Source organism: Dama dama, chromosome 20, assembly GCF_033118175.1.
Source record: "Dama dama isolate Ldn47 chromosome 20, ASM3311817v1, whole genome shotgun sequence".
NCBI lineage: Eukaryota > Metazoa > Chordata > Mammalia > Artiodactyla > Cervidae > Dama > Dama dama.
In genome coordinates, this window is record NC_083700.1 from 31,104,946 (window position 1) to 31,126,840 (window position 21,895).

The window sequence follows — 21,895 nt, forward strand, 5'->3', positions numbered from 1 at the left end:
CCACATGCAGTGGTTAAGATTATGGGCAGAGAGACACCATTCAAATTCTGACTCTGTCACTTGTTATGGACTATTGACCAAATTATCTAACTTTTCTGTGCAGTTTTCTCACCTGTAAATAACAGTAACTATCTCATAGGATTGCCAACTGAATGCAATGAGATAACACATGTGAAATACAAGATATATAATAATGTTCAATGAATGCTGTCTTGCATTTTTCTTTAAAGGATCATAATCAAAGCTTGGCTTTTCATTATGACACAGGTACATCTCCTCCTCCTCCATTTGCTTATCAATTCTTTCTTTCTTTTTTTTTAACCCTCTGAATTAAGTGGATGTCCGAGGTTGATGTTGAAAAGTGCTTAAACAAAAGCCAAAAGAAAGTTCCAGTCTTTCCACCCTGAGTGCGGGCTATGACTGGCCATAGCAGAGAGGGCATTTGGGCTGCTGGAACAGAGAGGAGGAAGAGGAAAAGAACAAATAAATGCCCTGTTCTCAGGAAGTGAAGTTAAAGTCGCTCTCTCGTGTCCAAATCTTTGTGACCCCATGGATTATACAGTCCATGGAATTCTCCAGGCCAGATGAGGAGCCAGGAGTCATGCTTAGAAAAGAGAGGCCCACCAAAACCGAACTGGGGTTAAGAGTAAATGCTGAATATGTAAGTGCTAGAAGGGAAGTTCTTCCTTTACTGCATGTGATGCAGAGATTCATTGTGGGTCAGGGAAGATTTTTGTGATGCTCTGCCATCACCCTCACCTGTTCCTTTTAACCCCACACTATCCCTCCCCACCCCAGCCACCACAGTAATTGCCTTAAAGCACTACTTTATTTTCGTCTCTCCTCCACTAAAGTCTGTGACACCTACAGGATTAAGTATAGACTTCTTTAAAAAAAAACAAAAAAAAAAAAACCTATAAACTTATAGTTTTTTTTAAACTGTAGTTTTTTTAAAACTGAACTTATCCTGAGGTCTGCCTCCTCTACATCCTTCTTTATTCTTTCTTCTCTACTCAATAATGTCCTCTTGTTATTTCCTATCTCAGGGCTGCTTCGCCTTTTTAAACTTCCCCTGAAGTGAAGTGAAGTCGTTCAGCCCTGTCCAGCCTCCACGATCTTCCCTGAGTTTCAAAGGGCAGATTCGAACAGTTGCTAATCAAGTTATTGTTGTTGTTTAGTCCCTAAGTTGTAACTGACTCTTTTGCTAAGTCATGGACTGTAGCCTGCCAGGCTCCTCTGTCCATGGGATTTCCCAGGCAAGAATACTTGAGTAGGTTGCCATTTACTTCTCAGGGCATCTTCCTGACCCAGGGATTGAATCCATGTCTCCCGCATTGGCAGGTGGATTCTTTACCACTGAGCCATCTGGAAAGCCCAAGATCAACTGTACTTCAATTTTTTTAAGAAAGAAATGATTGTTGAATAGAGTCAAAGCTGAATAACCATCCTTCCCCCACGAGACCTTATTCATATTTATTCTCCAAACAATACCCAAACAGAATTGATTAAAAAGCAGAAAACTGAGGTTTGAAGAATGAAAACTCCCAGAGAGGGTTTCAGGGTGGGAGTGGAACGGAAGCAAATCCAGTGGTAATTCTGCTTGTCATTCTCCTGTCTGTTTAGTCTCTCTCATCTCAAGGCTATGGTGACAGCCTGGAATGAATTGAATCCTGAATAGCAACTGCAGGTCTGCAGGCCTGGGATGAAGTACTATGTCTCTTTAACTCTTTCTTCGGAGAGAATTCTACAAAAGTGGAAGAGAGAAAAAGGAAATTTAGTCCACAGAGAAATTAACTGCAATGCAAGACCACACATAGCTTTAAAATTCAATGCTTTCTTTCTCTGAAGATACCCAGGTCGGTTTGTCTCTGCTATTTTTCATCATATAAATTACTTTGCTTGAAGGGCAAGTGGGAGTAAATATAGCAGCAGTATCTCTGATGTAACATTTACTGACCTGGCTTTGACACGTCCTTGACATTGTCCTTTAGAAAAGAAAGAGAAAAAGAGAAACTGTCTCTGATACTGTGTGTAAGAGAAACTCCCATTCTCAGCCATCATTCAAGTATGGGAGACTGATAAATATGAAGAAGAAAAATGAAAAAGTGAAAGATGCTGGTAATTTGTCAGCTTTCCTGTGTTTGGCCATCCCTGGCAGGTGGGCCAGAGCCAGAGACAGTCAATCAGCAGTATTTACCAAGGTGGGGGTAGCCAGACGCTCATGCTGGAAACCACGGGCAGTTCAAGTTCCCATTCTGAACCTGCATTTTAAAAACATCCTGCCTAAAAAGTTTTGTAGGTACCGAGTCCCATTTTCCCCTTACTCTTTCCAGTCTCCCTCTCTCTTTTTTATTTTTCTTAAAGCAATGACTTAAGGATAGCAATGGTGAAACTTTACTTTTTATAGAGCTGGAATACACATCTAAAAGAAAATTGTGGGACTTCCCTGGTGGCTCAGTGGTAAAGAATCCTACCAATGCAGGCGACTCGGGTTCGATCCCTCTGGGAAGATCCCACTTCAGACCAACTAAGCCCAATAGCCCCAACTATTGAAGCTGTGCCCTAGAGCCTAGGAGCGCAATTACTGAAGCCCGAGCACTGTAGGACCCATGTCCCACAAGAGGAGCCACTACAGTGAGAAGGCTGAGCAGCGCAACTAGAGATGAGCCCCTGCTTGCCGCTACTAGAGAAAAGCCTGTGCAGGAATGAAGACCTAGAATAGCACCCCCACTCCAAAAAAAATTAAATAATTGTGGCTCTCTCTGAGGAGAGGACTGGATAAGTGGGTGAGTTCAGGGTTGAGGGTGGGGAGGAGGGCAGAGGGGAGAGCAGCCCAGAAGTCTTTTCTCTACGCTTTCTGATTACAATGAGAATATTTAGTGAATTACATTTTCTTTTTTTTTTTGTCCAGGCCACAAAGCCTGTAGGATCTTAGTTCCCCCAGCTGGGATCAAAGGGTCCGTGGTCTTGTTCTTAAACATTGAACCATCAGGGAAGTTTCCCATGTGTAATTTTTTTAAGTAGGGAAGGAAGGACAGAAAGGATGGATTGGGAAACAGTTTACCTGTGATTTATACATGAAACTTCATTTGGACATATTACGAACTCTCAGTTAACCCCAATAAAATATGCTTGGTAGATTAACTGTGATTATCTTACTTCCAATGTTTAGCATATAGTTTCAACTTCTTTTGTTTTTTAATTTTGCACCTCAATGTAAAATTTAAATTATGTACCACATGAAAATATGTTATTTATAATAAATACATACATGCTTCTGTCTATCCATTTATGTTTATTAATTACTTTCTTTTAAAAAAATATATTTATTTATTTGGCTGAGTTGGGTCTTATTGCGGCATGTAGGGTCTCTTGTGGTACACGGGCTTAGTTTCCTCGAGACATGTGGGATCTAGGCAACCAGGGATCGAATCCATGTCCTCAGCATTGGAAGGCAGAATTTTTAACGACTGAACTGTTACTGACTCCAAACTCACTCTGCTCACTGCAGGACTGGCCAATGAATCTGAGAGGAGGTATTGAGGCAAGGTATTCGACTTTATTCAGAAAGCTGGCTGACCAAGAAAATGGCAGACTAAGTCTCAAAATAACCATCTTATCTGGAGCTGGATGTCAGGTTCCTTTATAGATCAGAGATGGTGGGGGGAAGTGGCCATTAATCTTGCAAATATCTCCTAGAATGGCAAGCCTCAGCCAGGGGATGTGTTAATTTCTTCATTCTTGCCATCTAAAGGGAGGACAGGGTTCTGAACAAAGGCACTTTAGTTTAACAGTCAGGCAGAAGGGCAAGATTCTCTGAGACAGACCATTATGTATAATTATAATAACAAAAGCAACAAAAAGCAAGTCCAAGAAACAATTCCAACATGGATTAAGAATTGGCTTTTCCCTGCAAGAGACCAATAGGGAAGTCCCTACTTTCTTGTTTTCTTGATAAGATAGAAATAAGAGACCCTTGTGATGGTACTGCTGGCCATGCATTCCCATCGCCACCCCCATTTTAAGACCACTGGTCAAATTAACAGAGCAATGCTGTTCTACGAGTTAATGTATACAGTAATGTAAACAAAATAGCTCATGCAGTACCTGGCATAGGCTATTTACTCTATAAAATATAAAAATTGGGACCCTTTCTTTCCTCCCCCTTGCTCATGGAAAAGGACATGGTTGAAACAAAAGAACTTCAATTTGTAAGCATCTGGCCTAGGAAAGTTAGAGCTAGGGAGGGTTTGATATTATTTCACCAATCCCCCTCATCTTAAGACAAGAATGCTGAGGGCCAGGGAGAGTTGCTGTTTAATAAAGTTTACAAATCCCAGGTGTCTTTTTCTTACTTCCTTTTTTTTGGCTGCACCTATTAGTTTGCAGGATCTCAGTTTCCCAGCCAGAGATTGAACCTGGGCCACAGCAATGAAAACCAGAAATCCTAGGCCACCAGGGAACTCCCCCAACTGTCTCTTTTATTTCTTTCTTTTTATCTTTTCCCTGTCAAGTGTCTTAATGTAGTCTTCTAAGCTTTCATGTGTACCTCTGGCTCATTTCTAAACTACATGACTGAGCAACTTTCACTTCACTAAATTTTGGGTTAACTGTGTTCTCTCTTTCCTCATCTTAGTATGGCTAAGTTTAAAACTATGATCTTACACTTTCATGTGCTGTAGGAGGAAAACTTCAGAAAAGCTAGAAATACAATAAAAGCTTTAAAATTAATTCAAGTCACTAGGCTGAAGGCATCCTGGCTTCTCCCATAGCATAGTATATATACATAGTGAACAGCAGGTGGGGCTTATTATTATTGTCATCATCCTCATCATCCTCATCAGTTTGGCTTCCCTGTAAGTGTGAATAGGTTTTCTTTTTTTTTTAGGTTTTCAATGATATGTTTCAAAATTCTAAGCAGTTTCTCTTGTCCTGAGGTGAGAGACTGAGCCGGCATCCAGGTGGCTTCTAAGAACAATACCTACCAGACAACTCTGGTGGCTTTGTGTTGCTGAGCCCAGGGGAAATGTTGGGAAGGTCTGTCAGAGGGAGCTCCCAGCCCCCAGCATGATGCCTGGGGCAAGTTCTTGGAAAAGTTTACCGAATTTACACCTAGAAAAACAGAGCTCTCCTCTGGAATTCAAACACAATTTAGAGAGGACAGAGAAATTCACAGCCTGGGGCCCAAGTCTGCCTGGTGCCAAAACAACCACAAAATTCTGCTTCACAGTTTGTGAAGCACTATGAAAGGCAGGGGGCCTGAGTCACAGGCAGGCTTTACAAAGTTCACCAAGTCTCATTTTACTAAGTTAAAACAAAACGGGAAACAAGGTAAAGAGGAAGGAAAAGACACTAATAGGACTGGAGAGCCCAGCTGTCCTAGACAGCAGGTATACTGATATTTCTTAACTCACTTTCATTAACTCCCTGGAAAGATTCATCGCCATTTTTTTTTTTTTTAAACTGAAGCTCAAAAAAACAAAACAAAACAAAACAAAAAAACTGAAGCTCATAGGCCAAGCAGCATGCCCAGGTTTACACAGCAACAAAGTGGCAGAACCAAAAAGTGAGTCTAGGCCCTTTGACTTCTGACCTCGTGAGTGCACCTTCCTCAGCCCCACATGAAGCAACCAAATTCCAGAGCGTTTTATGAGGTCCTGCAGCTAATAGCAGGCAGGGCTGGCGTCTGCCTGTGATTCAGTTGTCAGGCTTCAGGTGGTTAGTCTGTGTTTAGCAAGATGTCTTGTTTGCTGATGGGAAACAAAGATGTGGTGAAAGAAAAGGAGACCAATACATAAGCTGACTTGTCTAGATTAGTTAATTTGGGTTGGAGGTGTGGTTTGCGGGGAGAGGGCCCTAAATTAAAACGTCACATTATGAAATTACAGATCAAATGAAGAAGTAGGAATGAAATGAAGTAAATCCAGAAGCCTATGCTGACCAGAAAACAAAACCAAAGTTCTCTTCTCAGCCTTAATCAAGTCTTTTTTTTTTAATTGGAGTATAATTGCTTTACAATATTGTGTTACATTCTGCTGTACAACAGAATGAATCAGCTGCATGTATACACGTATCACCTCCCTCTTGAGCCTTCCTGTCACCCCTCCTTTAGTCAAGTCTTTAAAACAACATAGTTTTGAATGAAATGATATATTTCCATAATAAAAAAAAATCAAGAGATTCAAAATATGAAAAGGTAACATGAAAAGTCACATTTCCTCCCTCCTCTGAGCCCTTCACGAGCCTGCGCCCCACCCCCTCCCCCCACAGCTAGCCTGGCCACCACAGAGTATTCAGAGACCTTGATTCAACCTAAACACAGAGGATTCTAGGTGTTAGAAGAGAATGCTCTTTACAGGGTATCAACTGCAGAAAAATGCACAACCTAAAATTTTTGAGTTGTTTGATTCAAAGATCTTATTAGAACTGGACATGGAACAACAGACAGGTTCCAGATAGGAAAAGGAGTACGTCAAGGCTGTATATTGTCACCCTGCTTATTTAACTTCTATGCAGAGTACATCATGAGAAACGCTGGGCTGGAGGAAGCACACGGTGGAATCAAGATTGCCAGGAGAAATATCAATAAGCTCAGATATGTAGATGACACCACCCTTATGGCAGAAAGTGAAGAAGAACTAAAGAGCCTCTTGATGAAAGTGAAAGGGGAGAGTGAAAAAGTTGGCTTAAAACTCAACATTCAGAAAACTAAGATCATGGCATCCAGTCCCATCACTTCATGGCAAATAGATGGGGAAACAATGGAAACAGTGAGAGAATTCGGGAAAGCTCAAAGGAGAGACTAGACACCAGTCATTATGTCCTCCCAGAATCCTTCTCATTGGAATCCATCTTGGTTGAGTGATGTGCACACCACCAGGAAGGACCCTGAGTCAGAACGACTGGCAAGATGCAACTAATCCCATCACCATAAAACCCAAGAATGTGATCCATGTGGCAGAAAAGTCCTCGTGGGTACCCCTTACCCTCCTACTCTCCCCACCCCCAGCACCCTTCCCAATAATGCCTCTTGCTTTGTCAGCATGTGAGTCTCCTCAGACAACTCATTTCTGAGTGTTAAACAAAAGCCCACTCTTGGGCCCTGGATGGGGCCCCCCTCCTGCAACACTATCAACCCTCCACTGTTTTTGTTTTATTTTTAGGTTTATTTATTTATTTTGTTATTTTTCCCCCCATTTATTTTTATTAGTTGGAGACTAATTACTTTACAATATTGTAGTGGTTTTTGCCATACACTGACATGAATCAGCCATGGATTTACATGAGTTCCCCATCCTGATCCCCGCCCCCCCACCTCCCTCCCCATCCCATCCCTCTGGGTCACCCCAGTGCACCAGCCCTGAGCACTTGTCTCATGCATCCAACCTGGGCTGGTGATCTCTTTCACACTTGATAGTATACTTGTTTCCATGCTATTCTCTCAGAACATCCCATCCTCGACTTCTCCCACAGAGTCTAAAATCTGTTCTGTACATCTGTGTCTCTTTTTCTGTTTTGCATATAGTCAACCCTCCACTGTTAATCAGATCTTCTTTAAGCTTATAATCAAAATAGCTAAGGAGACAGGCTTTACACCTGTTTTGTCCATGCCTCTCCAAATTGGAACAAAGCCTTTGCCCAACTTGGCTGCTCTTTAAAGAGTCTGTCCTGTTTTTACCACTCTTTGGCAAACTCCTCTAACAAATGATCTGCCTGGCAATTACATTCACCTCTTAACTTGCAATAATTTGGTTTTGACCTCTATTGAAAATGTAATTAGAGGCCATTATCTATTCCTGAATGAGTAGATTCAAATGCCCCTTCTCAGTCTTTACTGAATCCCAGAGTCCCCTATCGAGTTTTGTTATTGCAAATGACACCCTAAAAGATGGTTTTTTTAAAAAAAAAAAAATTAAAATAGCTAATTATAGGGAATTCCCTGGTGGTCCAGTGGTTAACTGCTGAGGGCCTTGGTTCAGTTCCTATTCTGGGAACTAAGATCCCACAAGTCAAGTGACATGGCAAAAAAAAAAAAAAAAAATTATAGAAATAGCAGAGCAGCTTTAATATTGTAAATATAAGGCAGAAAAAGTCACCCAAAATGCCACTATACCCCAAAAGACAAGCATTGTTTAAGTGCCCATGTTTACAGGGCACTAGCTCAATACATTACAGTTCATCTTACAGAATGTTACACAACATTTGAAAACAATGAAATAAATCCATAGGTATGAAAAAAAAAAAAAAAACCTTCCATAGTAATTAGTGGAAGTAAAAAATATCATGATGCACTGTACACATCACGCAATACCATTTGTGTATTTTTATAGATGTATAGATGAAATAAAATTATTTTCATTTTAAGGCAGGGCAAGAACTTTTGTTTTTTAGGACAAGAACATTTTTTTTTTTTTAAACACAAAATTCTCTCCTGCCTCCAGCTAATTGGGGATACTTCAGATGCTCCCTGAAGCATCCCAGAGAGAGATTAAAACAATTAGGATTGTTTGGTATGTTGGGTTATATGGGAAGCATTGTCTAGTGGAGTGGAGATAAACCTTCTCAGGTTGCATTGTATGGATAAAATGTCATTAATGTAAACATTCTTATAAATTAAATAAAATTTATAAAATTGGATATGTTCTGATATAATGCTACCAATCATAATTCTAATTATGATCTTAAAATGTATGTCATAAAAAAATGTATGTCATAGCAATAACTAAGCTTCTTTGTCAATTGCATTGTAATCAGATCTCTAACTATACCTTTTAAAGTCTGTTGTCATTCTAAGACATTACTCTGATGTCTTTGCAAAAATGCCTCATCTTCAAGAAGATTCATAGAATTTTTTTAAGACTTATTTTTTAAAATATTTATTTATTTTTGGCTGCATCACGTCTTAATTGTGGCTAACAGGTTATTTTCAGCTTGTGGACTTCTCTCTAGCTATGTCAGGCAGGGTCAGTAGTTGTAGCATGTGATCTTAGTTGCCCCGTGGTATGTGGGAATCTTAGTTCCCTGACCTAGGGATAGAATCCACATCCCCTGCACTGGAAGGTGGATTCTTAACCACTGTACCACCAGAGAAGCCCCTTAATTGAATTATTAAAAGGATATGTTTATTTCTGAAGTTTATCATAATAATCTATTTTTGGATACAGATCAGACGCCAACCAGAAGATTATTCACATTGGAAGAGACATCAGATAAAGGACTGTCCACAGCCTTGTTGGAAAGGGCCAAATCAGGCCTCCTCTCTTAAATGGACTGAAACTCCTGTTTCTGACAACCTCTTAGGCTGAGACCAGCAGTACCAGACCAGGACAAGAAGAAGACGACATCCAAAGTAGACAGCTTCCAAGATGCCGAACCAGACCTGTGTAATAATTGCTTTGAGACTTGATCACACTTTTGCTTGTGAACCAAACATTACTTTCTTGAGCTCAGGCTTATGCAAGTGTCAAAAATCAACCCAGTTGCTACATTTATGGTTGATTACCTATGTCCAGTATCCCTGGGTTACCTCGGTGGATCTCTCCTCTCCAAGGTTCTAATTGGAAGGCCTTATCGATTTTAGCTTAGAAGAAAGGAATTCTGGTACCATGCAAGTGACTGATGATATCACTCTTATGAAGTGGGACACTCTTGCATTAAACTCTTATGTTTAATCTATCTATAAATATTTCTTTTCACTAGATGTTAAATATATTGAGTAGTTCCTGACAGGACCCAATAGATTTATGGAACAAAGTTATGGCCATAGCTATTCCCAGGCTGGTTAGGAAGATGAACAATTGGTTTTCCTTAGGTTGAAGGTCACCTATGGATAGCCTTGAAAATAGTCCCTACCAACCTGTCTTTAATTTGACCTGCTAGGTTCAGTTGGGCTATCCAGGTGGCGCTAGTGGTAGAGAACCTGCCTACCAATGCGGGAGATGTGAAAGATGGGTTCGATCCCTGGGTTGGGAAGGCAAGGCAATCCACCTCAGAATTCTTGCCTGGAGAATCCCATGGACAGAGGAGCCTGGCGGGCTATAGTCCATTGGGTTGCAAAGAGTCGAACATGACTGACGTGACTTAACATACACACTGGTTCAATTAGTGTTCCAATGGTATGATTATTTGGTCATGATATTTGTTCCTTCACTTGGAATAGAATATGTCATTACTCATAAAGAGGCATCAACAAAATTCAGACAGTAAGCTTTAAATGGTAGTAACCGTCACTGGGCTTCTCAGATGGCTTCCGTCCTGCCAAGCAGGTGATGTGGATTTGATCCCTGGGTTAGGAAGATCCCCTGGAAAAGGAAATGACAACCCACTCCAGTATTCTCGCCCGGGTATTCTGTGGACAGAGGAGCCTAGTGGGCTACAGTCCCTGGGGTCACAAAGACACAACTTAGCAACTGAGCATGCACACGTGAAACCAAGTCATTAGTTTGCTCAGTTAAGAAGTTTCCATAAAAAAATAAATTAATTAAAAAAAAAAGAAGTTTCCATGATGAGGAAAGCAGTCCTACAGGGGGAACCTGCACTATCATGCACAGTGAATGTTGTGTTTTTATACCGGATGAGTCTTCTAATGTAACCTGCCTTATGACACATGTGAAAAATCACATTTCCACTCTGAATGATCCTCTTCCCAGTTTAAGTGAAATGTTAGGAAGATGGCTTGATTCAGGAGGATGTTGGCTTAAATCTTTGCTAATGATAGCTACTCCTACATTTTAATAACAGTTCGTGTAACTTAAAAAATATTAATAGTAGTTTCTTGCCTTTATGTTGTATATCACCTACTCCCATTTAGAAAATATCCAAACAGTTTGTAAGTATTAATCACATCTATAGTTCTCTATAAAATAATGGACATGCACAGTATACATGCAAGGGAAAACTGGCGTAAGTCCTATTGGACCACTTGAAATTAACTATTAGTCCTTGTCAGACATCCTACCAGTACAACTCCCCTAAGAAAAGAAAGAACTGGGCTATTAGGAACCAGCATCGAGGGACATGGTGACCAGAGGAGGTAAGCGACCATCCTAGCATCAAGGGACCAAATATTTGATCACCTTTTGATTAATTATCAAAAGAGAGAATCGATGAAATAAAATTATTATTTTTTTTAAATAAAGTTATTTTTAAGACAGGACAAGAAAAATCTTAAACATAAAATTCTCTCCCTGCCTGTTTGAGCTACTACCCCTTCCCCTTGAGTGTGCCTTGTGCACCTGCGTTATACATTAACTAGATCCCCTCAGAAGACACAGGAATGTTTATTCACCAAAAAAAAAGCAATTTCCTCCTGGCACCAACAAGGTAATACCTTAGGAGATAACATTCCTTTCTCAATTCTGTAAGGGGTCACAATAAGCCACTACTCACCTTGTTGGACTCTGTAAACTGTCAATATATTACTTTGAAAAAAAAAAGAAAAAAAATATTACTTTGATGTATAACCCTTTGTCTCAACAAACTTACATAAATATGCTTTGACCTTCAAGGGGCAGAAGAGTCCTCAGAGCTCGCAGAACGCTGCATGTATGCTAAGTTGTTTCAGTTGTGTCTGACTCTTTGCGACCCCATGGACTGTAGCCTGTCAGGCTCCTCTGTCCAAGGGATTCTCCAGGCAAGAATATTGGAGCAGGTTGCCATTTCCTTTATCTCCTGGGTAATAATCTGCAGGTTGGCTTGAATAAAATTTTCCATTTCTTTCTTAAATTGACTACTAATTTTTTTCATTGTCATGCTGGATATGCACGCAAAATTTCTGCAAGGACACACAAGACACTATCAATAGTGGTGGCTTCTAGACTCTAGAAAATGGGAATGCCAGCTAGGAAAAAGGATTTTACTTTTTTATTTTTACTTTTCTTGGTTAATTGGTTTTCTGTGAATTTATGTAATATACTTTGAAATGTATTTATAGTATATTTAAATGTATTTAAAATACTAACATTTAAAGCAAAGATATATCTCTGCACAATTTTTTGAAATGAATAAAACAAATGTCCACACATGTATCATGTGAAGTTTATCAATTATAAAATTAATCAAAATAAAGTATTATGTTTGAAAGGCATTTGAAGGCTAGATTTTATTTCATTCTACATAAATTCATAAGATTGCATAATAATCTTTGAGAAATGATAAGCAAACATAAATTAAACATTACTTACTAATAGTTTCAGTTCAGTTCAGCCGCTCAGTCATGTCCAACTCTTTGCAACCCCATGGACTGCAGCATCCCAGGCTTCCCTGTCCATCACCAACTCCCAGAGTTTACTCAAACTCATGTCCATTGAGTCGGTGATGCCATCCAACCATCTCATCCTCTATCATCCCTTTCTCCTCCCGCCTTCAATCTTTCCCAGCATCAGGGTCTTTTCAAATGAGTTGGTTTTTCACATCAGGTGGCCAAAGTAAGGGGGTTTGGCTTCAACATCAGTCCTTCCAATAAATATTCAGGACTGATTTCCTTTAGGATGGACTGGTTGGACCTCCTTGCAGTCCAAGGGACTCTCAAAAGTCTTCTCCAACACCACAGTTCAAGGCATCAATTCTTTGGTGCTCAGCTGTCTTTATAGTCCAACTCTCACATCCATACATGACTACCTGAAAAACCATAGCCTTGATTAGATGGACCTTTGCTGGCAAAGTAATGTCTCTGCTTTTTAATACGCTGTCTAGGTTGGTCATAGCTTTTCTTCTATGGAGCAAGTGTCTTTTAATTTCATGGCTGCAGTCACCATCTGCAGTGATTTTGGAGTCCCAAAAAATAAAGTCAGCCACTATTTTCACTGTTTCCCCATCTATCTGACATGAAGTGAGAGGACCGGATGCCATGATCTTAGTTTTCTGAATGTTGAGTTTTAAGCCAACGTTTTCACTCTCCTCTTTCGCTTTCATAATGGTTTAAATAATTTCAAAACAAAAATTATACAAAATTTTGTCAAAATTGTATAGCAAAACTTCATATTTGATTTAGAATATGATATTTTATTTATTTATTTATGACCCTGTGACTTTCAGGATCTTAGTTCCCTGACCAGGGATAGAACCTGTGTTCCCTGCTGTGGAAGCACAGAGTCCTAACCATTGGACTGCCAGGGCATTCCCTGGCATGTGATATTTTAATGTTTACACGTTACTACAAAGGATCTCCAAAGGTAACAATGCCTAGAGTACAAGAGATTCTTAAAAAGGACCTGAGGGTAATTCTCTGAATGGTCCAGTGGTTAAGAATCCACCTTCCAATGCAAGTGAGACGGGTTCCATCCCTGGTTGGGGAAGTAAGATCCCACATGCCACAGGGCAACTAATCCCGTGTACAACAGAGACCCAGCACAACCGAAATAAAAAACAAAGGACCTGTGTAGCATTAACTCCAAACTACATGCAAAAATATAAATATATATAATAATCTGTATCTAATTCTGCTTGTGATATATGACAGAAGACCATTTGCTGTGAAATAAGGAATGACAAACTTATGAGAGGAAATTGTTGAAAGGAATTCCCTTCTTTCTGACGAGACAATCTGTGCTTACCCTCTCCTTCTCTGCCTGTCCACTGTCACTATTGTGCTCCCTCCTTATCTTGACTTTGGAACTCAGGCCATCTCCTAGGCAAGAGACCGCTACCAGAAAGCAGTCGTATGTCTCCTGGTGAGCCACGTAAGGTCTACTTTTCTTCCCACCCTCCTCATCAAGAAAGATATGTTTTTCAAAAGGTGCATTGTATTGTGAGTTACAGCTCAATTAAAAAAAAATAATTTTCATGCTGGAAGAGGAAGGACAAACAGAGGTAAGAAATTTGAAATAACACTGTGGGGAGCTTATTTGAGATATTTTGCCACTTTGAACAAACTAAAATTTCTAATCCCAATACCAAGAGGTAGTGGAAGAAACAGCTAATATTGCAAAAACCACAAATAGAAATATTATAAAAATTGACAATGGAAAAAGTATCAGAGGGTAAAATGGACTGATTTTCAAGAGTGACAAAGGGCTTCTTTTAAAGATAAAGGATACAGTCTAGATGTCCACTGACAGATGAATGGATAAAGAAATTGTTGTACATGTATACAATGGAATATTGCTCAGCCACAAAAAGGAACGAATTTGAGTCAGTTGTAATGAGTGGAATGAACCTAAAGTCTGTCATACAGAGTGAAGTAAATCGAAAGAGAAAAACAAATATTGTATATAAACACATATATACAGAATCTAGAAAAATGGTACTGATGAATCTATTTTAAGGCAAGAATAGAGATGCAGACATAGAGAATGGACTTGTGAACCCAGAGGGGGAAGGAGAGGGTGGGATGAACGGAAAGAATAGCACTGACATATATACACTACCATGTGTAAAATGCAAAGCTAGTGGGAAGGTGCCGTATAACACAGGGAGCTCAGCCTGGTTCTCTGTGACGGCCTAAAGAGGTGGGAGGGGGGTTGGAGTAGGAAGGAGGCTCAGGAGAGGGGATATATGTCTACTTACAGCTGATTCACACTGTTGTACAGCAGAAACTAACACATTGGGAAGCAATTATCCTCCAATTAAAAATAAATTAAAAAAAAATAATAAAGGTGGAGAAGGAAATGGCAACCCACTCCAGTATTCTTGCTTGGAAAAGTCCACGGACAGAGGAGCCTGGCGGGCTGCAGTCCATGGGGTTACATGACTGAGCATGTGTGCACGAGGGTGGAAGGAGATGGGTTGGTAGAAATAAAGTGGTAGAACTAAAAAAAATAAAAATTAAAAAAAAATAAAGGATTGACAAGACCTGCTTAGTTTAAAATAGTTGCCTATTTAGAGAGTAAGACTAGGGCGTAGAGCAGGTTAGTTTGCTTGTTTTCATTATAAATATTTGGTACCACTTTTAAATTAAATCTATATAATACATAAATTTTACCCTCCAAAAAAGTTTTTCACGTGGGAAAATATGAGACCTTAAAAACTATGATCTGCAAATCTTCAACAACTCCTGGAAGATTTGCGGTAGATTATTACAAAATGCTTAGTGAGCACTTAGAGGAATTGACCTTAAGTGCCAACTTAGATCCACTAAGGACAAGTTTGTTTATTCAATAAACATCTATTGTGTACCTACTTCATCCCAGTCACTGTGCAAGGCACTATCAAAATGAAGCAGAAAACAAAACAGCACCTTTCTGCTTCTTGTGGAACTCCAGTGAAGAAAACAAACAATAGCAAAGATTACAGCATAATTACAATTTGTGATAAGTGCTGTGAAAGAAAACACAGGGATTCATGTAAGAACATGATTAGAGGAACTAGCCTCATTGCAGAAGAGGGCAGTGCTACAGAAATTCTCTGTGAGCCAGCCACATGTAATCTGAGCCCCGCAGATGAATAGAATTTAGGTAAGAAGTATTGCTACAGAGACAATCTGAAAACCACAAGGCATGAGGCAGCAATAAACTTGGCATGCAGAGGAACAGAGAAAAAACTGAGGTGGCCATAGGTCAGAAGGCAGAGTGCAAGAACAAGCCTCTCCAGGAACCTAGGGGCTGTATCACACAGGCACTAACTAATGCTGTTTCCTTTTTTGAAGTGATTACTGGGCAGGTAGATTAGAGAAATCCAAAAACACACTAAATTTGTTTTCAGTGAGACAATTGATCAATATGCTCGGGACAAACCAGTTATCCAACAAACAAAAAACTGCAAAGGTTAGTCGCTTGGTTGTGTCCAACTCTTTTTGACCCCATGGACTGTAGCCCGCCAGGCTCCTGTCCATGGGATTCTCCAGGCAAGAATACTGGAGTGGGTAACAATTCCCTTCTCCAGGGGATCTTCCCGATTTAGGGATCGAACCTGTGTCTCTTGCATCTCCTGCATTGGCAGGTGGATTGCTTACCACTGCACCACCTGGCTTCCCATGAAGGGTGTGTTCTTAAGCAGTGAGGCTCTGCAACAGAAGCAGATCCTGGAAAAGCTGTCAGCTTAAGACTGTTTTCAGACCATACTCTTCATGTCTGGACATCAAGTCCTTCCTTGAAGAGTGATTTGGGTTTGCATCTCCTTATCCATCTCACCATTGCATTTAGAACACAAAGACACCAAGAACCTAAACAGTCTGGTTCCTGCCTATCTCTCTTCCACTTGCTTCTATTGAAAATTTGTTTCAGAGACACTAGCCACCTTCTTTTCTTTAAACTTTTTAATACAATTTTTAGAGGCTACTTTCCACTTAAGTTATTTAACCTTCATGTTTGTTGAAGCTTATCCCCTCCTCAGGACTTTTGTGTTAGCTGTTTCTCTTGCCTGAAATGTCTTCCTGTGGTTACTTCCTTCTAATGCTGCCTGTCACCTTCCTTGTTACTTCCTAACTGGTGGCCCTGTTTCACTTTCTAATGCACTTAAGTAAAATTATCTAGATTGCTTGTTTATATCTGTCTCATCATTTATGTTATGCTGAACATAAATTCAGCAAGGCTGTGGATCTGATCTGTTTTATTCAAATGCTCAATCCCAATCAGTACCTGGAACACAGTAGACCTTCAAGAAAGATTTGTTAATTTGAATCAGACAAGGTGTAGAAATGTATGTTCAATGATACTATAGATAGCTAGCTATAGTTATAGCTAGTCAAACATTTTTACCCAAATAATACTTATTAGTATTATTTGTATAACTTAGTATATCAAAGTTAACCTGAAGGGAGATCTCCAGTTGGCTGACACAAATCTGTCTGGTCTTGTCAAACGGTTAAAAGTCAATGATTTCTGTAGAAACAGATGATGAAATTTCTGATGACTCAAAGCCGAGAGTTCTGAAATCATCTAAGCCACCCCCTCCAGGCTACAGTCCATGGGGTTGCAAAGAGTCAGACATGACTGAGCAACTAACATTTTTAAGCTATCTTTCCAGCCCCCCAGATACACCCCTACCCTCACCACATATAAGGAACAGGCTCGCTCCCTCCCCTTTAGGGAAGCCAGCAAGCAAGGAAACCTGTTGTTTGTTCTCCCGCCCACTGTTTTGGAAGGGCCCAATAAAGCCTTGCTTTTATTTTTTTTTTTTCTTTTTTTCTTTTTTAATTTTTATTATTATTATTATTTTTTTTTCCCAGTGGGTTTTGTCATACATTGATATGAATCAGCCATGGATTAAAGCCTTGCTTTTAGAGGGAAAAAAAAAAAAAAAGCTCGGAGTATTGGTGGCTGAGACACTGGATGACAGGATTCAGATTCAAAAGCACCTAAAAGTCCACCAAAAACAGAACGAATAAGTGTGTATCTTACAAATACAATGAATTACTACACAGCAGTGAAAATGAGTGAACTGCTGCTATCTGCAATATGAAAAACTTTACAAAGATGATATTGAGGGAAATAAACCAGACACATAAAGAAGAATATATTGCATTATTCTATTTCTGTATATTTCAAAACCAAGGGAAACTATTCTATGGTGCTAAAAGTCAGGACTGGTTCTCTTGAGGAAGGAGGAAGGGAGCAACGATGAAGGGAGATGAAGAAGGCTTTTGAGGTGCTGCTAGTGTCTATTTCTTGACCTGGGTGGCGGTTATATGGATGTGTTTATTTTGCAATAACTCACTGATCTGGGTACTTATGATTTGTACATTTTATATGTATAATATACATAAATTTTAAATTGATGCATAAAAGAGATGTGGGAAATCTTTTTTATTAAAAGCTCAATGTGCAGTTCCTAATTTTGAATGAAAGAATTTTAATATTTTGCCACTTAGAATTATAATTGGTATTGATTTGCAATAAATAATCTCTATTATGTTTAAGTAGTTTCCTTTGATCTCTTGTTTCACAGAGGTTTTATTAGAATGGTTGCTGAATAGACTGTAAATATTGCTGCAGCGGCGTGGAGTGAAGAGTATTTTCATGTAGCTGCTATTATAGCCTTTTTGGCAAGCAATAGCTGCAACAGCTATTATTTTAAAAATGTGACCCAGCAATCTCAGTTCTGGGGATCTATCCTACTCAAATAAAACCACTAGTTTCAATAGTTTTTTTTTTTTTTTTCCTGGCCATGCCTTGCATGGCTTGTGGGATCTTAGTTCTCCCATCAGGGATCAAACCCAGGCCCCATGCAGTGGAAGCACCAGTGCTAACCGCTGGGCCACCAGGGAATTCCCTCAATAAAACTACTAAAATAAAGACAAAGGAGTTTTATATATATGTCCAAGGATATTTTGGCACACTGTTTCAGGTGGCAACACACACATATATTATAAATATGATGGGGACTTCCCTGCTTGTCCAGTGGTTAAGACTTTGTCTCATAACACAGGGAGCGTGGGTTCAATTTCTGGTAGGGGAGCTAAGATCCCACATGCCTCTTGGCCAGAAAATCAAAACATAAAACAAGCAATATTGTAACAAATTCAATAAAGACTTTGAAAATGGCCCACATCAAAAAAAAAAAAAAAATACTATGCATGCCATCAATAGGGGAAAGGTTGCAAAAAATTTTACTATATCTACATTTGTTTTTCAAACTTTAAACTTTTTATTTTGTATTGGTGTATAGCTGATTAGCAATGTTGTGGTACTTTCAGTATATCCACATTTTGAAATATCCATTAAAGGACTTCCCTGGTGGTTCATTGGCTAAGACTCCACACTTCCAAACCAGGGGGCATGGGTTTGAACCCTGGTTGGGGAACTAAGATCTCACATGCCATTTATTGCAACCAAAAAATGAACATAAAATAAAAGATTTGTGTACTTTAAAAAGAGAGAGAGAAGCATCCATTAAAAGGAATACATTTGTACTCTGACAATTGATTTAGAGGAATTTTAGATGAGAAACTGTTTTAAATAAAAAAGAGAAAAAAGAAATCACTTTTTTTTTGAAATCACGTTTTTTAAGTGACAAAAAAACCCTATACTGAATATGTGTACATTTGTATTTGTCTACATTTAATCATATGAGAATATAGAAAATTGTTAACAATTAGATTGACAAAATGGTTATTTGCAGGGTAGGAATTGATGGGGTGACAGAGGATGGGCAAAAAGAAGTCAAGGGAGAAAAAAAATTAAGAACCAAATGATTTTTTGGAAAGCTCTGTATGAGCCAGTAATCTCACATCACAGGTGAAAAATCAAATGCAGTCATAGGGACATCAACAGATTACATTGTGTCCAAATCAAAGAACATAATAATCGCAGTGTACTTTATGCTGTTCAGATCAAATCTAACATATTGTATATGTTTCTGTATAAAATACTAAAAATAAAACAAATACCCCCCTCCCCCGCAAAGAGAAATGTTTTTTCTTGTTATACGACAATTGCTTAAGAATCAGGCAAGCGTAGCTTCCAGTTTCTTTTCAGCCACTTACTTAGCTATGTGACCTTGGGCAAATTACTTAATTCCTCTATGCCCTAGTTTCTTCATCTGTATAGTGAGGATAATTATAGCTCCTGTCTCTCAGGATTACCGAGGATAATAATATACACATGCCAGGACCTGGTGTCTAGGTGAAACTCAATAAAAATAATTAATATTGTTATTGTTATTAGCTAAATATTTATTGCAAAAATTAGAATTTACACACAAGCAAAAATGAAAACATAATCATAATTTACCTTCCAGAGTTAACTATTGTTAATTTTTGGATGTTTATGCATTTATCAATGTGATCTGAAAAATCATCAAATCAAAGGACATAATAATCAATAGCTGGTGATAGCTTAGGATGAATTAGCAGTCACCAAATGTTTAAAGGGCTGTTTCACAGTAGAGGGGTAGACATATTCTATGAGGCTGCAAATAATCACAGCAAGAGGCAAGGATTACATTGAGAGCTGTCCAGCAACGGAATTGGCTGCCCCACACCATAGGGAGCTAGCTCCTTGTTACAACAAAGAACAGAGTCTTAGCTGGCGACCATTTGCCAGAAAAGTGATGAAAGAGAGGTCAAGCTAAATGGCTTCTAAAACTCTTCCTAACATTTTATGACCAAGAAATACTTGCTGGGTGTATACATATATGATTCACAGCCTACATATGACAATTTGTGTGGTTCTTACTATTTAATACTAGGTGGTAAGAACAGTTCCAAACATACCCCATGAAAGTTAATAGGAAATTCCTAGCATAGGTCAGGTAGTACCTCTCCGTCACAGAAAACTGAGGACGTGCAACTCCACCAATTAATCCCACACAATATGGAGAAAGAAATCAAAGGCGAGCCTGGAAGGAGTTTACATCTTATCTTCAGGTACTGTTTGTCTGCTTTCTTAATACTGGGAGTCTCTTCCTGGAAAAAATTTCTGATCTGGCAAAAATTCATAGTAATTACTTAGGGGAGAGGAAAAAGAAGAAACAAACAAAAAACAGATTAATGTAGTTGGGAAAAACGTTAAGAACATGGTGTTGATGGGAGAGAAGACTAAATGTCCCTATAAGACCCACCCAAGGGCTTTTGATGTCTGACCAATTATTACCTTATTATTCTTCCTGCTATAGATATAGCCACAATTTATGTAACAGGATGTTTAAAAAGATTAAAGAGAAGCTGTAGTAGGGTTCTGAGATGATAAGAGTCCCTAGAAAATGTATTTATGGACGTTTAGAATATAAGTTCCTGTAGTTCTTAGAATAAACCATCTATTTGTTTTTCTTTTTTTAAAGAAACAAGTCAAATGTGTATTTCAATATGGCTGCTTCCTGCCCACAAGTGATATAGAAATAATAGAGCAACGAGAGCAAACAAATAATACAGCAAAAAGAGGATGGTGGTATTCTGTAATCTGTGATCTGTGCTGGTTGTTAATCAGGTTTGACTTTTGGGTCCAAAATATTTTATCCCTATATTACATAAATGTTTTTAATTCATCTGTTTTAAATCTATTCATCGGAAAATGAATTATTCTGAGACTTCCCTGGTGGTCCAGTGGTTAAGACCTCACACTTCCACTGTAGGGGGCATTAGCTCGATCCCTGGTCGAGGATCTAAGATCTTGCATGTTGCACAACATGGCCAAAAAAAAAAAAAAGAATTATTCTGTTGTTCAAGCAGAAGACCTGTGTGGAGCTTGTGATTCCAGTGACTCAACATGAACATGATGAAAGTTAAAGAAACAATTTTTAGTAGAGGATTTTGTGAATAGAAGTTGAGATGAATCAAATTGATTTTCTATTAGAAGAGTGTTATAAAGGTGTCTCAAACATAAAGAATGACTCATTGGTATTCAAACCTCTACCGTGTGGGCTCTCTCTTATTTTACAACATAAATTGGCACTGGGTACCACATGAAAGGGCTTTAGGGCATGTTCTCAGAACTTCTGATAGTAGTTTTATGTAAATTGTTTGTTAATGTCAACTCTTTCTCTTAGTAACCTAGGTCAATACCTTGTGTGGGGACTTCCCTGGTGGTCCAGTGGTGAAGACTCAGCACTTCCAATGCGGGGGACACAGGTTCGATCCCTGGCCAAGGAAGATCCCACATGCCTCAGAGCAACTAAGCCCATGTGCCACAACTACTGAGCCTGTGTGCTGCAACTACTGAAGGCTGAAATCTCTAGAGCTGTGCTGTGCAACAAAAGAAACCACCGTAATGAGAAGCCTGTGCACTGCAACTAGAGAAAGCCCACATGCAGCAATGAAGACCCCACAACCAAAAATAAATAAATCATTAATAAAAAAAATACCTACTGTGGGTTTGCACACTCTCCCTCTGTACGTATGTATTTACTTATCATTTTCTTCTGAAATTTTTTCTGTTGTTAAGATATAGACATGATACCATTTTCCCCTAAGTACTTTAGTGTATATTTCCTAAAAACAAGGACAATATCTTTCAAAACCACAGTGCAATTATGGAAATTAAGAAGTCAATACTGATTTAATAATATTATCTCATCTTTAAGT

The 21,895-nt window shown here is 39.0% G+C and overlaps 1 non-coding gene across 1 annotated transcript; it reads left to right on the forward strand.

The window, feature by feature from the left end:
- The first annotated feature begins 21,390 nt into the window (after positions 1-21,390).
- TRNAG-UCC (transfer RNA glycine (anticodon UCC)) lies at positions 21,391-21,463 on the forward strand. Its single transcript has one exon. It is a non-coding gene; the product is annotated as a tRNA-Gly (tRNA).
- Positions 21,464-21,895: the final 432 nt, after the last annotated feature.